This window comes from Arachis stenosperma, chromosome 5, assembly GCF_014773155.1.
Source record: "Arachis stenosperma cultivar V10309 chromosome 5, arast.V10309.gnm1.PFL2, whole genome shotgun sequence".
Classification (NCBI taxonomy): Eukaryota; Viridiplantae; Streptophyta; class Magnoliopsida; order Fabales; family Fabaceae; genus Arachis; species Arachis stenosperma.
Window position 1 is genome coordinate 35,821,804 of NC_080381.1, and position 23,982 is coordinate 35,845,785.

Below are 23,982 nucleotides of genomic sequence, written 5' to 3' on the forward strand. Positions count from 1 at the left end.
TAACCTTGTCTGTGGTATTCTGAGTAGGATTCAATGATTGAATGACTGTGACGTGCTTCAAACTCCTAGCAGGCGGGGCGTTAGTGACAGACGCAAAAGAATCAATAGATTCTATTCCGGCCTGACCGAGAACCGACAGATGGATAGCCGTGCCGTGACAGGGTGCGTTGAACATTTCTACTGAGAGGATGGGAGGTAGCCACTGACAACGGTGAAACCCTTGCATAAGCTTGCCATGGAAAGGAGTAAGAAGGATTGGATGAAGACAGTAGGAAAGCAGAGAGACGGAAGGGAAGGCATCTTCATACGCTTATCTGAAGTTCCTACCAATGAATTACATAAGTACCTCTATCTTTATCTTTATGCTTTATTCGTATATCACTATACCCATTTGAGTCTGCCTGACTAAGATTTACAAGGTGACCATAGCTTGCTTCATACCAACAATCTCCGTGGGATCGACCCTTACTCGCGTAAGGTTTATTACTTGGACGACCCAGTGCACTTGCTGGTTAGTTGTGCAAAGTTGTGTTTATGCCATGGTATTGAGCACCAAGTTTTTGGGGCCATTACTAGGGATTATTTGAGTTGTGAAAAGTAGTGATCACAATTTCGCACACCAGTATCTAAGTATATTGGGAGAATGAGAGTTAATGACCATAGTGACCAGACATGAACTTACTCTTTGCAAAGAATTAAATCTTCGCATATATGCTTATGTTCCTTCCTGAAAGTTGCTTGTCTTCCTTTTTGAATTTCTGGAACAATTCATACCAAAAACAACAAATAAAAATATAGAAACCAAGTAAGCACTAGCAATAGTTATGAAATCAAAGGAACCTACTTACAAAATACAAGAAAAATAACTTGCAAGAATATAAGATGTAGCAGTAAACAGCAGATAGAAACCTTCAACTAGCGAGAACGGCAGCAGCGCGATGGTTCTTGTGGCGGACTGACGGCGCGATTGCATGGTGAATAAACTAGCTATTGGCAAGAAAAGTGGCGCACCAAGGAAACAACGACGCGGTGGTCATGGCGGTGAGACTGGCGGCGCACTAGAACAGCAATGAATCAGCACTTTGGACGAGGAGGAAGATTGACGAGATGAGAGAGAATGGTGATCACAGTCCTTCCTGAGGTGGGGCAGTGATCCATGAACGACGAAGCGGCAGTGCGACGATGAAGCGAATGAGAGGCCCCAATGGAGCTGCTTCTGATTTCCTTTGCGGCAATCAAGACGTGACTATGGGATGCCGCCTAACGGCGCGGTGTTAGATGCCGCATGGTTACGCCAACTGGAGAGGGGTGTGGATGGCGTGGCTACGAGAATGGGAGAGAAAGGGAAAGGTTTTTGTGCGTGACAATGGGAGTAGGAATGGGACTGGGAGAGAAGAGGAATAGTTTTTACAATTTCTTATTAGGGTTTACTTAATCAATTCTTAATTATTTAAGTTTTGAATTTTACAAAAAATTTAAATTAAATATTAAATAAAATTATTTAAAAAATTGGCTGGTTTATCTTGGTTACCTATACTTTTCCTTAAGATTATGTATTTACATAAGAAAAAGTATAGAAAATTAACTAGATTGTCAGCCAACTATAATGTGAGCCACAACAAAAAATCTAGCAATACAAAAAAACATCCCACAACCTTACTTAAACCTAATTCTATTTTCACTTTTACTATAAGTCACAATAAATTAGAAAAGTAAGAAAATCAATCGCATAACCCTCTTCTTTCTCTCCCACTCCCACTCCTGCTCACCCCCTGGCAAATGCTGATTATTTTCAGTCGTAACAAGGAGCCGCGTATTCTCCTGCCAAAGACGACATACACAACCCCCTTCAAAGGGAGTTACGGAGATGCGTCACTATACCGCGTAGGCCACCGTCAAACCGCACCGTTACGCCGCCCTGACCAACCATTTCGTTTAACTTTCCGTCGCACAAAGCAGCTGCGCCTTTCTCCTGAAAACACCATCGGCAACTCCAGTGGCAGTTAGACCACGAGAAAAGCTTCGGAGCGATGCCACTATTCCGTGCAGCCCACTATCGACTATCGATCAAACATCTACCGGCTCTTCCTTCGCAGCCTGTGCGCCGTGAGAAACGATCAAAACATCCTTCCTCTTTGATTGCAAGGGCTCCATAGACAAGTTAATGCTGCTTGTCTATATTTTTTTCATTTAACTATTTTTTAGATGTTTCTTTCCGAGTAAATGATTGTTTCTTTTACAGGTTTTTAGATGTTTCTTTCCGAGTAAATAGATATTTCTTTTTATGTGGGTTACTGGATGTTTCTTTCTAAGATTTCAAGATGTTTCTTTCTTGGGTTTCGAGGGGAGGACGCAGCAGCGCGCAAGGGAGCTTGCCCTGAGGCACTCAACAGGAATTATAGACAAACACATGGCGTTGTAAAAAGAGGAAGAGGAAGAAGAGAAAGAAGAAAAAAGAAGAATAGGAAGAAGAAAACAACGAACGTGTGCAGCATAAATACTGGGGATGTGTTGTTTGACATTTAAAAATTTTTTGAAATTTAAAAAGTTGGCTCAAGTTGGATGGTATTCTAATTAGTTACCTAGCAAAATTGTTTATAAACACCTTAACAAAATATAATGTAATCTCAATATAATTTTTTTAACAACAATATAACAATATAATAAAAAAAGAAATAAAGCTACAACAATAATATATATTGCTCTCTATTAACTCTCCTAATAAAAAAGAAGTGAAGACTCTCAATATAAATTCATATTCTTCATATACTTCACTTGGTACGTATCATCCTTTATATAGGTGTGGATTGCTAATAAACTATTAATTCTTAACAACTAAGAATAAGTTGTAACGGAGGTGAAGGAGCATGCAAAAGTCTAACTTGCTTCGCTATTAGATAAACATGTGTTTATAATTGTGATAAATTCTAATCATAAATTTTGACTATCCTTCTTGTAATTTGATCAATTTGACTTTTGAAAACTTGATATAATTTTTATAATCTTTTTACTCTTATTAGAACACTAATAAATTTAATTTGTACTTCTTGGACACTTGAAAATCAGTTGTCATATTAATTTAGTAGATACCACTTGTTCATATTGATAATTTGTAGTATTACCTTTGAATATATTGAAACTTCTAGCAATCTTTAACAATTGTAATTCAACTTGAAAATTTATTTATTGATAATTGATAAGCTTAGTTTAATTTTTAACATTTCTCTTTAAATTAAGCTTAACAAAAAACTTCTTTTTCGTCTTAATTTTCAAAGTGATAATATTAATTATCTCTTTCTTCTCATATGTTGATGCTTCAATCTTTTGGATAATAAAACATTTTTCAATCTCTACTTCTTCTTTTTAAATGTTCTCCTAATTTCTTCGTCTAAAACTTTTTAGCTTCTGCTTCAATAATAGAATCTACGATCTCTTTTTTTATTCTGCTTATTTTGCTGTAATTATTGTAGCTTAGAGTTGAGCTAATTTGATATTATGGTGAATCAAGCTATGATTATTATTGAAAGGAGATTGCTATATGTACAATTAGAATAGAAATAAGAAAGTCTCGAAAGTAGAAAAGATAAAAAAGGTAGCTACAACAATTACAACAGAAGTAGAATAAGAAAACAAATCATAAATTCTATTATTGAAGCAGAAGTCGAAGGGATTTTAAATAAAAACATCACAAGAATATTTTTAAAGAAGAATTAGAGATTGGAAGAAATTTCAATATGCAAAATATATAAGTTTTTTCAATGTGAGAATCTCTCTTTAATAGATATAATAATCCAACATGAAAATACTCTTAATTCTCATCACCTTTTTAGTAAGAACTCTCTTGCTTGACAACTTATCTAACAAGAATATATTTTCACAAACTTTTTAAGTGATAATACTCTTCTCATAAATTCTCTAACTCTTCATAAAATGATGCTAAATTGACTGACTCTATGAACAAGCAACTGTATGAAAACTCTCCCATACCTTACAAACTCTTAAACAATTAATGTTGGATTAAACAAACTCTGATACCAAATGTAAATAAAAAAAATCTCAATTAATTAGCCCCAGATCGCTCACTCAAATAAGCACTTCAACAACAATATAACGCAACTTCAATATAAAATTCTTCTAACAATTAGCAATATAATAAGAAGAATAACAAAACTACAACAATAATACATATTTTTATTCTCTATTAACTATCCTAATAAAAAAAAAGTGAAGACTCTCAATTTAAACTCATATTCCTCATATAATTCACTTAGAGAATAATAATATACGAGCGCCTTTATATAAATATGGATTACTAACAAACTATTAATTCTTAACAAATAAGAAAGTTATCATGAAGATGAAGAAGCATGTAGAAGTTTAACGTACTTTGCTATTTGATAAGCATTCTAACTAATTATGAAGAATAAGATAATTTTGACTATTTTTTTATAATTTGATCAATTTTGACTTGTTAAGCTTGATACAGCTTCTATAATCTTCTATATTCTTCTATAATCTTCTTGCTCTACTCATATCAAAATATTAATGAATTTAATTTAACCTTCTCTTGGATACTTGGATATGAGTTATCATATTAACTTAGTAGATGACAAACGGACTTTTCCTAGTAAAGAATTCACAAAAGTAATCACGTTGTAAGTATAGTTTCTAAACCAGCAAAGAATTCTTTCGTACAAAAACTTGTTTGTCACTCAAGTAAACAAAATAAAAATTAATAACCGAAGTATTTAAACCTCGGGTCGTCTCTCAAGAAATTGCAAGGAGGTGTGTTTATTATTGGTTATGAGAAAAGTATCTTTTTGGATTTTTAAAAGGTTTGAACAAGGAATGTAAATGACAAGGAAGTAAACTAATTATCATGAAAACCCTTGCAAGGTATAAGAACTGGACATCCTATCCTAGTTATTCTTATCAATTGTGATGAGAATTGGCTTTTACTCCCACTTGGTCAACCTCTAACTATGAAGGTATGTTAAGTGGATAAATCAATTTAGTTTTCCAAGTCCTAGTCAATTCCTAAGAAAAGACTAGAGTTATGGAAATTCAAATCAATCAGCAAAGAATTCCAATTTTCAATCAACAAGGAGTTTGATAACTCAAGTGTCTCCAATTACTCAATACAAGCTAAGAATGTAAAAAGCTAAATTAAAATCATAAATATGAAATACCTCAAATTGCATTAAATAAAGAAATCAAATCTAACATGGAGTTCATAAACAAATAAAGAGAAACTAAATTAAAAGAACATTGAACCTGGAATTGAGAAGAAGAAGAAACCCTAATCCTAAAACCTAAGAGAGAGGAGAGAGCCACTCTCTCTAAAACTACATCTCAATTATGAAAAGTGAGAAGTGCATGAATGTCTGAATGGATTCCCCCACTCTGTAGCCTTTAATATGTATTTTCTGGGCCAAAAAATGGGTCAAAAACAGCCCAGAAATCACTCGGGGCGATTTCTGATACGTACAGGTCGCGGCTCTGTCACATGTACGCGTCGCCCATGCGTACGCGTCACTTGTCTGCGGCACAATCCACGCGTACGCGTGCTTCACGTGTGCGCGTCGCCTAACAGCCAGGCAACTATGACAAATTATATATCGTTGCGAAACCCCAGATGTTAGCTTTCTAACACAACTAAAACCGTCTTATTTAGACCTCTGTAGCTCAAGTTATGATCGATTGAGTGCAAAGAGGTCTGGGCTGACGCTTTACAGTTCCTTCAGCTTCTTGTATTCCTTCCACTTTTGCATGCTTCCTTTCCATCCTCTAAGCCATTCTTGCCCTGTAATATCTGAAAACACTTAACACACATATCAAGGCATCAAATGGTAATAAGAGAGGATTAAAAATAGTAAATCTAAGGCCAAAGAAACATGTTTTCAATCATAGCACCAAATCAGGAAGGAAAATATAAAACATGCAATTTATATGAATAAGTGTGAGAATAGTGGATAAAATCCACTCAATTAAGCACAAGATGTACCACGAAATAGTGGTGCATCAAATCTCCCCACACTTAAACATTAGCATGTCCTCATGCTAAGCTCAAGAGAAGCTATAAGAGTGAAGAGGAATGGTAGTATGAAATGCAACCTATCTATATGGATGCAACTACATGCAAAATGCTTTTACCTACTTGGTGAAAAATAGATAAACCTTTCACGAACAAATATGAACTGGATTTCACTAATTCAAATCATAAAAATAAAGTACACATAGACTTGCAGAAGAAAATAGCTCATGAAAGCCGGGAACAAAGAATCGAGCATCGAACCCTCACTGGAAGTGTATACACTCTAATCGCTCAGGTGTTTAAGGTTCAATTCTCCCAATTCTCTACTAACCTTGCTTTCTAAGACTTGCTCTTCTTCTACCAATCAATAAAATTTAATGCACAAGAGGACTTTTAAGGGTTGTAATGGGGTTAGGGTCAAGGTAGGATTGTATTTTGTCAAGTGGACTAAAATCTGAATCTTTAATTAGCCTAAACTTCCCACCTAACTTAAGACAATCCATTTAATCATAATATAAAGCGTAACTACCCATTAACTATGTTTACCACATATTTATGCATCCCAAATTTTAGTACAACTCATATGCATTGTTTTCACCATTTACTTTGGGGCATTTTGTCCCCTTTTTATTGTTCGCTCTTTTTCTTTCCTTTTTCTCTTGTTTTTCTTTTTCTATTTTTTTCTTTTTCTTTCCTTTTTATTTTGTTTTTTCCAATGCATATGATTAAGGTATTGAATGCACAAACATATCCTCAACATTTTTCACATTTTCACAAGAAGTCTAACATACTCAATTCCCAAACCAAACGTTTCCAAACCCGCTTTCCCCACACTTAATTCATGATCACTCTCACTAATCTAAGCTAACCAAGTATTCAAATTAGGGACATTATTGTTTTCTGCTTAGAGTTAATGATGTGCTAAAATAAAGAATAAAGGGGTAAAATAGGCTCAACTTTTGTTTGCAAAGGATAATGAAAGGGTAAGGCCATATGGGTATGTAAGCTCAGTGAAACAAAGGCCTCAATCATATAAGTACATGCATACATCAAACAGTGGAAATATAGAATTAAGCAAGACAAAGATCACAATTTTAGAGAGAATAATACACACCAAAATAAAATATATTGGTTGATAAAATACAACCAATCAAATAGGCTCAAAATCTCACTGATTTTGTGTGTTCGAGCTCTAAACCATGTTTTAAAATAATATTTCTTCAAACAAGTTTAACAAAAGTTTTAATTCAAATTAGTGAAATGCTAAAAAAAAGTTTCTTGAAAAAGAAATTATTACTTCAACCAGGTAGTGGTAAAATATGCACAAAATGTAACAAACATGCAATCAAACATGCAAATGCAACAATAAACTAACAAAGGAAATCCCACATTGGTATTGAGAAGGAACTAATTAACCCGAAGAAGTCGGTATCGACATCCCCACACTTAAAGATTGCACCGTCCTCGGTGCATGCTGAGATGCGCAAGTGGGCGGGTTGCTCCAACTGATGCCTTTCTCGAAAGATCGTGCAGCGGACTTGTTTATTGCTTTAGTTTGAAACTCTTCCTTTTCCCTCTTGGTGGCCATCCTGAAAGGAGAGAAAAAGGAAGGGAAAGAACCCACAAGCAAAGATATGAAAAGAAATAAAACATATGTGGGCTAATGCCAAATAATAAGGGTCTCAACTACATAGTCGCGACAACATGTAAGTGAGAAAATAATAGAAGCACAGGGCATGTCAACTAAATAGCAAACAAGTCAAAGTGCACCTAAAATAATGCAAAAAATATGCAACAGTTGAGTAAGAGAATTTTAACACCAATGTGAAAACAACAAGTATAGAAAAGAAAAGGGAGAAGAAAAGGAAGAAGAAACGAAGGAGGAAAGAATAAGAAAGGAGAGAAGAAAGGAGTAAGATGGAAAACGAGACGCGATGCGTATGCGTGGGTGAGCAGAATCACAATTGACGCGTAAGCGTCGGTCACGCGTACGCGTGACCTTGGTTGTGCTACTCGCGCGAGGCCAGCTCCGCGCGCGCACAACTCTCTGTTTGCTTCGCGCTATGGCCAAAATTGCATGTGACACGTGCGCGTTAGGTACGCGCACGCGTGAATTATCCGAAACTGAAAATAACGCGCACGCATCAGGGATGCGTACGCGTGAGTGATTTTGTGCCTCTAGCATAGTGCCAGCACCAGGCCATCACAACTTTTGGCCAAACACCTTTTTACGTCAATTTTTCTGGGTCACGCGTGTGCGTCATTTACGCGTACGCGTGAGGTGGCAGAATTGCAAATGACGCGTACGCGTCAGGTACGCGTACACGTGATGTTGTGATGAGCGGATAATTTATACACTTTTTGGCATTGTTTTTAGTATGTTTTTGGTATGATCTAGTTAGTTTTTAGTATATTTTTATTAGTTTTTAGTCAAAAATCACTTTTCTGGACTTTACTATGAGTTTGTGTGTTTTTCTGTGATTTCAGGTATTTTCTGGCTGAAATTGAGGGACCTGAGCAAAAATCTGATTCAGAGACTGAAAAGGACTGCAGATGCTGTTGGATTCTGACCTCCCTGCACTCGAAGTGGATTTTCTGGAGCTACAGAAGCCTAATTGGCGCGCTCTCAACGGCGTTGGAAAGTAGACACCCTGGGCTTTCTAGCAATATATGATAGTCCATACTTTGCCCAAGATTTGATGGCCCAAACCGGTGTTCAAAGTCACCTCAAGAAATCCCAGCGTTAAACGCTGGAACTGGCACCCAAATGGGAGTTAAACGCCCAAACTGGCATAAAAGCTGGCGTTTAACTCCAAGAAGAGTCTCTACACGAAATTGCTTCATTGCTCAGCCCAAGCACACACCAAGTGGGCCCGGAAGTGGATTTTTATGTCATTTACTCATCTCTGTACACCCTAGGCTACTAGTTTTCTATAAGTAGGACATTTTACTATTGTATTGAGATATCGGGAGATCTTTGAATCTTTTGATCACTGGGAGGCTGGCCTCACGGCCATGCCTAGACCTTGTTCTTATGTATTTTCAACGGTGGAGTTTCTACACACCATAGATTAAGGTGTGGAGCTCTGCTGTACCTCGAGTATTAATGCAATTACTATTGTTCTTCCATTCAATTCCGCTTGTTCTTGTTCTAAGATATCACTTGTTCTTCAACTTGATGAATGTGATGATCCGTGACACTCATCATCATTCTCACTTATGAACAAGGTGACTGACAACCACTTTTGTTCTACAAGCAACCAAGGCTCTAGTGAATATCTCTTGGATTCCTGATTGCACGATGCATGGTTGATCGCCTGACAACCGAGTGCTCGCCTGACAAACGAGCCAACCATTCCGTGAGATCAGAGTCTTCGTGGTATAGGCGAGAACTGATGGCAGCATTCAAGAGAATCCGGAAGGTCTAACCTTGTCTGTGGTATTCTGAGTAGGATTCAATGATTGAATGACTGTGACGTGCTTCAAACTCCTAGCAGGCGGGGCGTTAGTGACAGACGCAAAAGTATCAATGGATATTATTCCGGCCTGACCGAGAACCGACAGCTGAATTTCGCGTGCCGTGACAGGGCATATGCAATCGCTTTCACTGAGAGGATGGGAGGTAGCCATTGACAACGGTGAAACCCTACACAAGCTTGCCATGGAAAGGAGTAAGAAGGATTGGATGAAGACAGTAGGAAAGCAGAGAGACGGAAGGGAAGGCATCTTCATACGCTTATCTGAAGTTTCTACCAATGGATTACATAAGTATCTCTATCTTTATCTTTTATGCTATTTTCGTTCATCACCATATCCATTTGAGTCTGCCTGACTAAGATTTGCAAGATGACCATAGCTTGCTTCAATACTAACAATTTCCGTGGGATCGACCCTTACTCACGTAAGGTATTACTTGGACGACCCAGTGCACTTGCTGGTTAGTTGTGCGAAGTTGTGTAATGCCATGGAATTGAGCTACCAAGTTCTTGGAATTCATGACCGGGGATTATAAGAGTTGTGAAAAGTATTGTTCACAATTTCGCGCACCAAGTTTTTGGCGCCGTTGCCGGGGATTGTTCAAGTTTTGAGCAAGCTTTTGGTAACAATGCCGGGATTGTTCAGTTTGGACAACTGAAGGTTCATCTTGTTGCTTAGATTAGGTATTTTTTTTTCGAAATTCTTGAAGATGAATCTAGAGTTTCATGATGATTTGTTGAAGTCTGGCTGGCTGAGAAGCCATGTCTAATCTTATTGGACCGAGGTTTCAACTTATCATCACAAGAGCTTGTTGATTTTTATCAATCTTGCTTTTGGAGCAATGATCTGCTAAGGCTTGGCTGGCCTCTGGCCATGTCTAGTGTTTTGGACCGAAGCTTTCTTTGAAAGCTTGGCTGGCTGTGAAGCCATGTCTAATTCCTGGACCGGAGTCTTAGACTAGCATTGCACTGATTCCTGGAATTCTCATTAAGAATTTTGATATCTTTTTCCACTTAATTTTCGAAAAACACAAAAAAAAAATTAAAAAAAATTTTATAAAAAAAAAACCAAAAATATTTTATGTTTCTTATATGAGACACTAGTCTCATCTTAAGTTTGGTGTCAATTGCATGCATTGTTATGTGTCTTAGTGATCTTCAAGATGTTCTTGATGATTTACTTGCTCTAATCTTTGAATTCTATTGACTTGAAGTATTTTGTGTGTCTCATATGCATTCTCATATTGTTAGTGTCAGTGGTATACAAACTGCTAAGTTTGGTGTCTTGCATGCATTGTTATTTGATTTTAGTTGCATTTTGATTATTCTTTATCATTAAAAATCCAAAAATATTTTTAATTTGTGTCTTTTCAAGTCAATAATACAGAGAATTGAAGATTCAGAACATACAGCAGAGGAATTGCACAGAAAAAGCTGGGCGTTCAAAACGCCCAGTGAAGAAGGACAGACTGGCGTTTAAACGCCAGCCAGGGTACCTGGTTGGGCGTTTAACGCCCAAAAGGGTATGGTTTTGGGCGTTAAACGCCAGAATGTGCACCATTCTGGGCGTTTAACGCCAGGATGGCACAAGGGGGAGAATTTTGTTTTCAAATCAAATTTTTTTTTCAAGTTTTCAAAGTTTTTCAAAATCAAATCTTTTTCAAATCATATCTTTTCAATCAAATGTTTTCAAAATCAATTCCCTTCCTTTTTCAAAGATACTTACTATCAATTAATGATTTGATTCAACATTTCAAGTATGTTGCCTTTTCTGTTGAGAAAGGTTTAATGTTTGAATCATATCTTTTCTTGATAACCAAGTTAATAATTTTTTTTTCTAAAATCAAATCTTTTTAAAATTATTTTCAAATCATATCTTTTCAATCACATATTTTTTAAAATCAATCATATCTTATTAACCTCATCTTTTTCAAAATAGTTTTCAATCAAATCTTTTTGATTTCTAATTTCAAAATCTTTTTCAAAAATCATCTTATTTCTTCCCCACTCTCATTTTCGAAAATTAAGTAATGTTTTTCAAAAATATTTTCAAAATCTCTCACTTAATTTTCGAAAATTACTTCCCTTCTCCTCACATCCTTCTATTTATGGACTAACACTATCCCTTAATGCAAAATTTGAACTCCATCTCCTTTGATAAGTTCGAATTTTCTACTTCTGTCTTCTACTCTTCTTTTCCTCTGACACTTCAAGGAATCTCTATACTGTGACATAGAGGATTCCACATTTTCTTGTTCCCTTCTCTTTCTTAGGAGCAGGAGCAAAGACAAAAGCATTCTTGTTGAGCCTGATCCTGAACCTGAAAGGACCTTGAAGAGAAAGCTAAGAGAAGCCAAAGCACAACTCTCTTTAGAGGACCTGACCGAATTCTTCAAAGAAGAAGAACACATGGCAGCCGAAAACAACAACAATGCAAACAATGCAAGGAAGGTGCTGGGTGACTTTACTGCACCTACTCCCGACTTCTATGGGAGAAGCATCTCTATCCCTGCCATTGGAGCAAACAACTTTGAGCTTAAGCCTCAATTAGTTTCTCTAATGCAACAGAATTGCAAGTTCCATGGACTTCCAATGGAAGATCCTCATCAGTTTTTAGCTGAATTCTTGCAAATCTGTGACACAGTCAAGACTAATGGGGTTGACCCTGAGGTCTACAGACTGATGCTATTCCCTTTTGCTGTAAGAGACAGAGCTAGAATATGGTTGGACTCACAACCTAAAGATAGCCTGGACTCTTGGGAAAAGCTAGTCAATGCCTTCTTGGCAAAATTCTTTCCACCTCAAAAATTGAGTAAGCTTAGAGTGGAAGTCCAAACCTTCAGACAGAAGGATGGAGAATCCCTCTATGAAGCTTGGGAAAGATACAAACAATTAATCAGAAAGTGTCCTTCTGACATGCTTTCTGAATGGAGCATCATAGGTATTTTCTATGATGGTCTCTCTGAACTATCCAAGATGTCTCTGGATAGCTCTGCTGGAGGATCTCTTCATTTGAAGAAGACGCCTACAGAAGCTCAAGAGCTAATTGAAATGGTTGCAAATAACCAATTCATGTACACTTCTGAAAGAAATCCTGTGAACAATGGGACTAGTCAGAAGAAAAGAGTTCTTGAGATTGATACTCTGAATGCCATATTGGCTCAGAACAAAATATTGACTCAACAAGTCAATTTGATTTCTCAAAGTCTGTCTGGAATGCAAAATGCACCAAGCAGTACTAAAGATGCTTCATCTGAAGTAGAAGCATATGATCCTGAGAACCCTTCAATGGAAGAGGTGAATTACCTAGGAGAACCCTATGGAAACACCTATAATTCTTCATGGAGAAATCACCCAAATTTCTCATGGAAGAATCAAGAGAGACCTCAACAAGGTTTCAATAACAATAATGGTGGAAGAAACAGGTTTAGCAATGGCAAGCCTTTTCCATCATCTTCTCAGCAACAGACAGAGAGTTCTAAGCAGAATACCTCTGACTTAGCAACCATGGTCTCTGATCTAATCAAAACCACTCAAAGTTTCATGACTGAAACAAGGTCCTCCATCATAAATTTGGAAGGACAAGTGGGTCAGCTGAGCAAGAAAGTTACTGAACTCCCTCCTATTACTCTCCCAAGCAACACAGAAGAAAATCCAAAAGGAGAGTGCAAAGCCATCAACATGGCCGAATTCTGGGAGGAAGAAGAGGCAGTGAATGCCACTGAGGAGGACCTCACTGGACGTCCACTGGCCTCCATTGAGTTCCCCAATGAGGAACCATGGGAATCTGAGGCTCAAAATGAGACCATAGAGATTCCATTGGAGTTACTTCTGCCATTCATGAGCTCTGATGAGTATTCTTCCTCTGAAGAGGATGAGTATGTCACTGAAGAGCAAGTTGCTAAATACCTTGGAGCAATCATGAAGCTAAATGACAAGTTATTTGGAAATGAGACTTGGGAGAATGAATCTCCTTTGCTCACCAAAGAACTAGATGACTTGTCTAGGCAGAGACTGCCTCAAAAGAGGCAGGATCCTGGGAAGTTTTCAATACCTTGTGCCATAGGCACCTTGACCTTCAAGAAGGCCTTGTGTGACTTAGGGTCAAGTATAAACCTCATGCCCCTCTCTGTAATGGAGAAGCTAGGGATCTTTGAGGTGCAAGCTGCAAAAATCTCATTAGAGATGGCAGACAACTCAAGAAAACAAGCCTATGGACTTGTAGAAAATGTTCTGGTTAAAGTTGAAGACCATTACATCCCTACTGATTTCATAGTCCTAGAGACTGGGAAGTGCATGGATGAATCCATCATCCTTGGCAGACCCTTCCTAGCCACAGCAAAGGCTGTGATTGATGTTGATAGAGGAGAGTTAATCATTCAAGTGAATGAAGAATCCTTGGTGTTTAAGGCCCAAGGATATCCCTCTATCACCATGGAAAAGAAGCATGAAGAGCTTCTCTCAAAGCAAAGCCAAACAGAGCCCCCACAGTCAAACTCTAAGTTTGGTGTTGGGAGGCCACAACCAAACTCTAAGTTTGGTGTTGAACCCCCACATTCAAACTCTAAGTTTGGTGTTGGGAGGTTCCAACATGGCTCTGAGTATCTGTGAGGCTCCATGAGAGTCCTCTGTCAAGCTAAAGACGTTAAAGAAGCGCTTGTTGGGAGGCAACCCAATGCTTTATAATTAACTATTTTCTTTTGTTATTTTATGTCTTTTGTAGGTTGATGATCATGAGAAGTCACAAAATCAATGAAAAAAGCAAAAACAGAATGAAAAACAGGAAGAAAAACAGCACACCCTGGAGGACGCACTTACTGGCGTTTAAACGCCAGTAAGGTTAGCTGTTGGGCGTTTAACGCCCAGTCTGGCACCATTCTGGGCGTTTAACGCCAGAAAGAGGCACCAGACTGGCGTTAAACGCCAGAAAAGGGCTAGAACTCGGCGTTAAACGCCAGGAATGGGCACCAGCCCGGCGTTTAACGCCAGAAATGGCACAAAACGTGATTTTGCTTGCCATTTGGTGCAGGGATGACTTTTTCTTGACACCACAGGATCTGTGGACCCCACAGGATCCCCACCTACCCTACCACTCTCTCTCCTCTTGACCAATCACCTCAACACCTCTTCCCCAAAAACCCCTCACCTATCAAATCCCTTCTTTCTCTTCACCACTCACATCCATCCTTCATAAAACCCCACCTACCCCACCATTCAAATTCAAACCACTTTCCCACCCAAACCCACCCTCAAATGGCCGAACATCCCTCTCCCTCTCTCCTATATAAACCCTCCTTCAACCCTTCATTTTCACACACCTTAAACACCATCTCTCTCTCCTTGGCCGAATACAAAGCCATTCCCCTTCTCCTCATTTCTTCTTCTTCTACTCTCTTCTTTATTCTTTTGCTCAAGGACGAGCAAACATTTTAAGTTTGGTGTGGTAAAAGCATTGCTTTTTGTTTTTCCATAACCATTTATGGCATCCAAGGCCGGAGAAACCTCTAGAAAGAGGAAAGGGAAGGCAAAAGCTTCCACCTTCGAGTCATGGGAGATGGAGAGATTCATCTCAAGGGTGCATCAAGACCACTTCTATGAAGTTGTGGCCTTGAAGAAGGTGATCCCCGAGGTCCCCTTTTCACTCAAAAAGGGTGAATATCCGGAGATCCGACATGAGATCCGAAGAAGAGGTTGGGAAGTTCTTACCAACCCCATTCAACAAGTCGGAATCTTGATGGTTCAAGAGTTCTATGCCAATGCATGGATCACCAAGAACCATGATCAAAGTGTGAACCCGAATCCAAAGAATTATCTTACTATGGTTCGGGGGAATTACTTGGATTTTAGTCCGGAAAGTGTAAGGTTGGCATTCAGTTTGCCCATGATGCAAGGGGATGAACATCCTTACACTAGAAGGGTCAACTTTGATCAAAGGTTGGACCAAGTCCTCACAGTCATATGTGAAGAGGGCGCACAATGGAAGAGAGATTCAAGAGGCAAGCCGGTTCAATTGGGAAGGCATGACCTCAAACCCGTGGCTAGAGGATGGTTGGAGTTCATTCAACGCTCAATCATTCCCACTAGCAACCGGTCCGAAGTTACTCTAGACCGGGCCATTGGTCGGCGAAATTGTGAACTATACTTTTTCACAACTCTCATAATCCCTGGTAATGGCTCCAAAAACTTGGTGCGCTTAATACCATGGCATTACACAACTTCGCACAACTAACCAGCAAGTGCACTGGGTCGTCCAAGTAATAAACCTTACGTGAGTAAGGGTCGATCCCACGGAGATTGTTAGTATTGAAGCAAGCTATGGTCATCTTGTAAATCTTAGTCAGGCAAACTCAGATATATATGGTGATGAACGAAAATAACATAGAAGATAAAGATAGTGATACTTATGTATATCATTGGTGTATGAGCTTCAGACAAGTGTATGAAGATGCCTTCCCTTCCGTCTCTCTGCTTTCCTACAGCCTTCATCCAATCCTTTCTTACTCCTTTCCATGGCAAGCTCGTATAGGGTCTCACTGTTGTCAGCAGCTACCTCCCATCCTCTCAGTGAAAGCGATTGCATATGTCCTGTCACGGCATAGCGGAATTCATCTGTCGGTTCTCAATCAGGCGCGGAATAGAATCCAGTGATTCTTTTGCGTTATCACTAACGCCCCCGCCCTCAGGGTTTGAAGCACGTCACAGTCATTCAGTCATTGAATCCTACTCAGAACACCACAGACAAGGTTAGACCTTCCGGATTCTCTTGAATGCTGCCATCAGGTCCTGCCTATACCACGAAGACTCCGAAGAATCCAAGAGATATTCACTAAGCCTCGAATGCTTGTAGAACAAGAATGGTTGTCAGTCACCTTGTTCATAGGTGAGAGTGGTGATGGGCGTCAATCATCACCATCATCATGTTGAAGAACAAGTGATATCTTGGTAAAAGAACAAGCGGAATTGAATGGAAGAACAATAGTAATTGCATTAATACTCGAGGTACAGCAGAGCTCCACACCCTTAATCTATGGTGTGTAGAAACTCCACCGTTGAAAATACATAAGAACAGGGTCTAGGCATGGCCGAATGGCCAGCCTCCCAGAGGTCTAAGATAGCATAAAACAAAGATAGCTACCAAGATCTCGATTGCTACCAAAGTCTCCATTGCTACCAAAGTCTCGATAAAAGCCACCAAAGTCTCGATACAAATACAATAGTAAAAGGTCCTACTTATAGATAACTAGTAGCCTAGGTGTACAAAGATGAGTAAATGACATAAAAATCCACTTCCGGGCCCACTTGGTGTGTGCTTGGGCTGAGCAATCAAGGAAATTCGTGTAGAGACCTTTTCTGGAGTTAAACGCCAGCTCCCATGCCAGTTTGGGCGTTTAACTCCAACTTTTATTCCTGTTCCGGCGTTTAACGCTGGAATTCCTGAGGCCGGATTGCTTCGCGGGTTTGGGCCATCAAATCTTGGACAAAGTATGGACTATTATATATTGCTGGAAAGCCCTGGATGTCTACTTTCCAACGCCGTTGAGAGCGCGCCAATTGGGCTTCTGTAGCTCCAGAAAATCCACTTCGAGTGCAGGGAGGTCAGAATCCAACAGCATCTGCAGTCCTTTTTGGTCTCTGAATCAGATTTTTGCTCAGGTCCCTCAATTTCAGCCAGAAAATACCTGAAATCACAGAAAAACACACAAACTCATAGTAAAGTCCAGAAAAGTGAATTTTAAATAAAAACTAATAAAAATGTACTAAAATCTAACTAAAAGATATCAAAAACATACTAAAAACAATGCCAAAAAGTATACAAATTATCCGCTCATCACAACACCAAACTTAAATTGTTGCTTGTCCTCAAGCAACTGAAAATCAAATAAGATCAAAAGAAGAGAATATGCAATGAATTCCAAAAACATCTGTGAAGATCAGTATTAATTAGATGAGCGGGGCTTTTAACCTTCTGTCTCTGAACAGTTTTGGCATCTCAATCTATCCCTTGAAATTCAGAATGGTTGGCTTCTTTAGGAACTCAGAGTCCAGATAGTGTTAATGATTCTCCTAGTAAAGTATGATGATTCTTGAACATAGCTATTTATTGAGTCTTGGCTGTGGCCCAAAGCACTCTGTCTTCCAGTATTACCACCGGATACATACATGCCACAGACACATAATTGGGTGAACCTTTTCAGATTGTGACTCAGCTTTGCTAAAGTCCCCAATTAGAGGTGTCCAGGGTTCTTAAGCACACTCTTATTTGCCTTGGATCACAACTTTATTTCTTTTCTTTTTCTTTCTTTTCTTTCTTTTTTTTTTCGATTTTTTTTTTTTTTCGGTTTTTTTCTCTTTTTTTTTTTTTTTTTTTTTTTTTTGAATAGCTTTTTCTTGCTTCAAGAATCATTTTATTGATTTTTCAGATCCTCAGTAACATGTCTCCTTTTTCATCATTCTTTCAAGAGCCAACATTCATGAACCACAAATTCAAGATACATATGCACTGTTTACACATACATTCAGAGAACAAAAATATTGCCACCACATCAAAATAATTAAACTATTATAAAATTCAAAATTCATGCAATTCTTCCTTTTTCAATTAAGCACATTTTTATTCAAGAAAGGTGATGGATTCATAGGACATTCATAACTTTAAGGCATAGACACTAAGACACTAATGATCATAAGACACAAGCATGGATAACATAAAGCACTAAAAATTTCGAAAAAACAAGGGAATAAAGAACAAGGAAATCAAGGAATGGGTCCACCTTAGTGATGGCGGCTCTTCCTTGCTTTTGAAGGTCCTATGGAGTGCTTGAGCTCCTCAATGTCTCTTCCTTGTCTTTGTTGCTCCTCCCTCATGATTCTTTGATCTTCTCTAATTTCATGGAGGAGAATGGAGTGTTCTTGATGCTCCACCCTTAGTTGTCCCATGTTGGAACTTAATTCTCCTAGGGAGGTGTTTAGTTGCTCCCAATAGTTTTGTGGAGGAAAGTTCATCCCTTGAGGAATCTCAGGGATTTCTTGATGAGAGGGGTCTCTTGTGTATTCCATCCTTTTCTTGGTGATGGGCTTGTCCTCATCAATGGGGATATCTCCTTCTATGTCAACTCCAACTGAATAACAGAGGTGACAAATGAGGTGAGGAAAGGCTAATCTTGCCAAAGTGGAGGTCTTGTCCGCCACCTTATAGAGTTCTTGGGCTATAACCTCATGAACTTCTATTTCTTCTCCAATCATGATGCTATGGATCATGATGGCCCGGTCTATGGTAACTTCGGACCGGTTGCTAGTGGGAATGATTGAGCGTTGTATGAACTCTAACCATCCTCTAGCCACGGGTTTGAGGTCATGCCTTCTCAATTGGACCGGCTTTCCTCTTGAATCTTGCTTCCATTGTGCGCCCTCTTCACATATGACTGTGAGGACTTGGTCCAACCTTTGATCAAAGTTGACCCTTCTAGTGAAAGGATGCTCATCTCCTTGCATCATAGGCAAGTTGAACGCCACCCTCACACTCTCCGGACTAAAATCCAAGTATTTCCCCCGAACCATAGTAAGATAATTCTTTGGATTCGGGTTCACACTTTGGTCATGGTTCTTTGTGATCCATGCATTGGCATAGAACTCTTGAACCATCAAGATTCCAACTTGTTGAATGGGGTTGGTGAGAACTTCCCAACCTCTTCTTTGGATCTCATGGCGGATCTCCGGATATTCACCCTTTTTGAGTAAAAAGGGGACTTCGGGGATCACCTTCTTCAAGGCCACAACTTCATAGAAGTGGTCTTGATGCACCTTTGAGAGGAATCTATCCATCTCCCATGACTCGGAGGTGGAAGCTTTTGCTTTCCCTTTCCTCTTTTTAGAGGTTTCTCCGGCCTTTGGTGCCATAAATGGTTATGGAAAACGAAAAAGCAACGCTTTCACCACACCAAACTTAAAATGTTTGCTCGTCCTCGAGCAAAAGAAGAAAGAAGAGAGTAGAAGAAGAAGAAATGAGGAGGAGGGAGATGGTGGTGTATTCGGCCAAGGAGGGGGAGAAGTGGTGTTTAGGTAGTGGGAAAATGAAGGGGTAAAGAGGGGTTTATATAGGAAAGAGGGGGATGAGGGTTCGGCCATTTGAGGGTGGGTTTGGGAGGGAAAGTGGTTTGAATTTGAAGGGTGAGGTTGGTGGGGTTTTATGAAGGATGGATGTGAGTGGTGAAGAGAAAGATGGGATTTGATAGGTGAGGGGTTTTTGGGGAAGAGGTGTTGAGGTGATTGGTGAATGGGGGAAGAAGAGAGAGAGTGATGGTGGGGTCCTGTGGGGTCCACAGATCCTGTAGTGTCAAGGAAAAGTCATCCCTGCACCATATGTTGCTCAAAACCACGTTTTGAGGCATTTCTGGCGTTAAACGCCGGGCTGGTGCCCATTCCTGGCGTTTAACGCCAGGTTGTTGCCCTTTACTGGCGTTTAGCGCCAGTCTGGTGCCCTTTTCTGGCGTTAAACGCCCAGAAAGGTGCCAGACTGGGCGTTAAACGCCCAACTGCTAGGCTGACTGGCGTTTGAACGCCAGCAGCATCTTCCTCCAGGGTGTGCTGTTTTTCTTCCTGTTTTTCATTTTGTTTTTGCTTTTTTCATTGTTTTTGTGACTTCTTATGATCATCAACCTACAAAAAAAAGATAAAATAACAAAAGAAAATAATTAATTATAAAACATTGGGTTGCCTCCCAACAAGCGCTTCTTTAGTGTCATTAGCTTGACAGAGGACTCCCATGGAGCCTCAGAAACACTCAGAACCGTGTTGAAACCTCCCAACACCAAACTTAGAGTTTGAATGTGGGGTTTCAACACCAAACTTAGAGTTTGGTTGTGGCCTCCCAACACCAAACTTAGAGTTTGACTGTGGGGGCTCTGTTTGGCTCTGTTTTGAGAGAAGCTCTTCATGCTTCCTCTCCATGATGATAGAGGGATATCCTTGGGCCTTAAACACCATGGATTCTTCATTCACTTGAATGATCAACTCTCCTCTATCAACATCAATCACAGCCTTTGCTGTGGCTAGGAATGGTCTGCCAAGGATGATGGATTCATCCATGCACTTCCCAGTCTCTAGGACTATGAAATCAGTAGGAATGTAATGGTCTTCAATCTTCACCAAAACATTCTCTATAAGTCCATGAGCTTGTTTTCTTGAATTGTCTGCCATCTCTAATGAGATTCTTGCAGCTTGCACCTCAAGGATCCCTAATTTCTCCATTACAGAGAGGGGCATGAGGTTTACACTTGACCCTAAGTCACACAAGGCCTTCTTGAAGGTCATGGTGCCTATGGTACAAGGTATAGAAAACTTCCCAGGATCCTGCCTCTTTTGAGGTAGTTTCTGCCTAGACAGGTCATCCAGTTCTTTGGTGAGCAAGGGAGGTTCATCTTCCCAAGTCTCATTTCCAAATAACTTGTCATTTAACTTCATGATTGCTCCAAGGTATTTAGCAACTTGCTCTTCAGTGTCATACTCATCCTCTTCAGAGGAAGAATACTCATCAGAGCTCATGAAAGGCAGTAGCAAGTCCAAGGGAATCTCTATGGTCTCAGTCTGAGCCTCAGATTCCCAAGGTTCCTCATTGGGGAACTCATTAGAGGCCAGTGGACGTCCAGTGAGGCCTTCCTCAGTGGCGTTCACTGCCTCTTCTTCCTCCCAGAATTCGGCCATGTTTATGGCTTTGCACTCTCCTTTTGGATTTTCTTCAGTGTTACTTGGGAGAGTGCTTGGAGGAAGTTCAGTAACTTTCTTGCTCAGCTGACCCACTTGTCCTTCCAGATTTCTGATGGAGGACCTTGTTTCATTCATGAAACTTTGAGTGGTCTTTATTAGATCAGAGACCATGGTTGCTAAGTCAGAATTATTCTGCTTAGAGCTCTCTGTCTGTTGCTGAGAAGATGATGGAAAAGGCTTGCCATTGTTAAACCTGTTTCTTCCACCACTGTTATTGAAACCTTGTTGAGGTCTCTCGTGATTCTTCCATGAAAGATTTGGGTGATTTCTCCATGAAGAATTATAGGTGTTACCATAGGGTTCTCCTAGGTAATTTACCTCTTCCATGGAAGGGTTCTCAGGATCATAAGCTTCTTCCTCAGATGAAGCTTCCTTAGTACTGTTTGGTGCATTTTGCATTCCAGACAGACTTTGAGAAATCAAATTGACTTGTTGAGTCAATATCTTATTCTGAGCCAGTATGGCATTCAGAGCATCAATCTCAAGAACTCCTTTCTTCTGACTAGTCCCATTGTTCACAGGATTTCTTTCAGAAGTGTACATGAATTGGTTATTTGCAACCATTTCAATCAGCTCTTGAGCTTCTGCAGGCGTCTTCTTCAGATGAAGAGATCCTCCTGCAGAGCTATCCAAGGACATCTTAGATAGTTCAGAGAGACCATCATAGAAAATACCTATGATGCTCCATTCAGAAAGCATGTCAGAAGGACATTTTCTGATTAATTGTTTGTATCTTTCCCAAGCTTCATAGAGGGATTCTCCATCCTTTTGTCTAAAGGTTTGGACTTCCACTCTAAGCTTACTCCATCTTTGTGGTGGAAAGAATTTTGCCAAGAAGGCATTGACTAGCTTTTCCCATGAGTCCAGGCTTTCTTTAGGTTGAGAGTCCAACCATATTCTAGCTCTGTCTCTTACAGCAAAAGGGAATAGCATCAGTCTATAGACTTCAGGGTCAACCCCATTAGTCTTGACTGTGTCACAGATTTGCAAGAATTCAGCTAAAAACTGATGAGGATCTTCCATTGGAAGTCCATGGAACTTGCAATTCTGTTGCATTAGAGAAACTAATTGAGGCTTAAGCTCAAAGTTGTTTGCTCCAATGGCAGGGATAGAGATGCTTCTCCCATAAAAATCAGGAGTAGGTGCAGTAAAGTCACCCAGCACCTTCCTTGCATTGTTTGCATTGTTGTTGTTTTCTGCTGCCATGTTTTCTTCCTTGAAGAATTCGGTCAGGTCCTCTAAAGAGAGTTGTGCTTTGGCTTCTCTTAGCTTTCTCTTCAGAGTCCTTTCGGGTTCAGGATCAGCTTCAACAAGAATGCCTTTGTCCTTGCTCCTGCTCATATGAAAGAGAAGGGAACAAGAAAATGTGGTATCCTCTATGTCACAGTATAGAGATTCCTTTAAGTGTCAGAGGAAAAGAGAAATAGAAAGAAGAAGGAGAAGATAAATTCGAACTTTAGTTAGATAAGGTTCGAATTGTGCATTGAGAAGGAGTGGCACTCCATAAATAGAAGGATGTGGGAAGGAGGGAAGTTTATTTTCGAAAATCAAGTGATTTTTGAAAAAGATTTTGAAATTAGAAATTAAAAAGATTTGATTGAAAACTGTTTTGAAAAAGATGTGGTTAAAAAGATTTAAAAAAAAATGTGATTGAGAAGACATGATTTGAAAACTATTTGAAAAGATATGATTTTAAAAATGAATGACTTGCTTAACAAGAAAAGATATGATTTGAAACATTCAAACCTTTCTCAACAGAAAAGGTAACAATCTTGTGATGTTCAATCAAATCATTAATTGTTAGTAAGTATCTTTTAAAAAGGAAAGAAATTGATTTTGAAAACATTTGATTGAAAAGATTTGATTTGAAAAAGATTTGATTTTGAAAAATTTGAAAAAAATTGATTTGAAAACAAAATCTTCCCCCTAGCACCATCCTGGCGTTAAACGCCCAGAATGATATACATTCTGGCGTTTAACGCCCAAAATGCTACCTCTTTGGGCGTTAAACGCCCAACCAGGTACCCTGGCTGGCGTTTAAACGCCAGTCTGCCTTCTTCACTGGGCATTTTTGAATGCTCAGCTTTTTCTGTATAATTCCTCTGCAGCATGTTTTGAATCTTCAATTCTTTGTATCATTGACTTGAAGGGACACAAATTAAAAATATTTTTGGATTTTTTTGATAATCAAAATGCAAAAGGAATCAATTAACAATGCATGCAAGACACCAAACTTAGCAGTTTGTGTACTACTGACACTAACAACATGAAAATGCATATGAGACACACAAAATACTTCAAGTCAATAGAATTCAAAGATCAAAACAAAGAAATATATGCATGGATTCGAAAAATATAACAAAAACATGCATTTGACACTAAACTTAAGATGAGACTCTAGACTCAAACAAGAAATATTTTTGGGATTTTATGGTTTTGCAAATTTTTTTGTATTTTTCGAAAATTAAGTGAAAAAAAGTATCAAAATTCTTAATGAGAATTCCAGGAATCAGTGCAATGCTAGTCTAAGGCTCCGGTCCAGGAATTAGACATGGCTTCACAGCCAGCCAAGCTTTCAAAGAAAGCTTCGGTCCAAAACACTAGACATGACCAAGGTCAGCCAAGCCTTAGCAAATCACTGCTCCAACAGCAAGATTGATACGAAATCAACAAGCTCTTGTGGTGATAAGTTGAAACCTCGGTCCAATC

At 39.2% G+C, this 23,982-nt stretch overlaps 2 non-coding genes across 2 annotated transcripts; one reads left to right on the forward strand and one right to left on the reverse strand.

Annotated features, from left to right (window-relative positions):
- Nucleotides 1-12,324: 12,324 nt before the first annotated feature.
- On the reverse strand, nucleotides 12,325-12,432 carry LOC130983524 (small nucleolar RNA R71). Its single transcript, XR_009087509.1, has one exon. It is a non-coding gene; the product is annotated as a small nucleolar RNA R71 (small nucleolar RNA).
- Nucleotides 12,433-21,966: 9,534 nt separating this feature from the next.
- Nucleotides 21,967-22,074, forward strand: LOC130984707 (small nucleolar RNA R71). Its single transcript, XR_009088622.1, has one exon. It is a non-coding gene; the product is annotated as a small nucleolar RNA R71 (small nucleolar RNA).
- The last annotated feature ends 1,908 nt before the right edge of the window (nucleotides 22,075-23,982 follow it).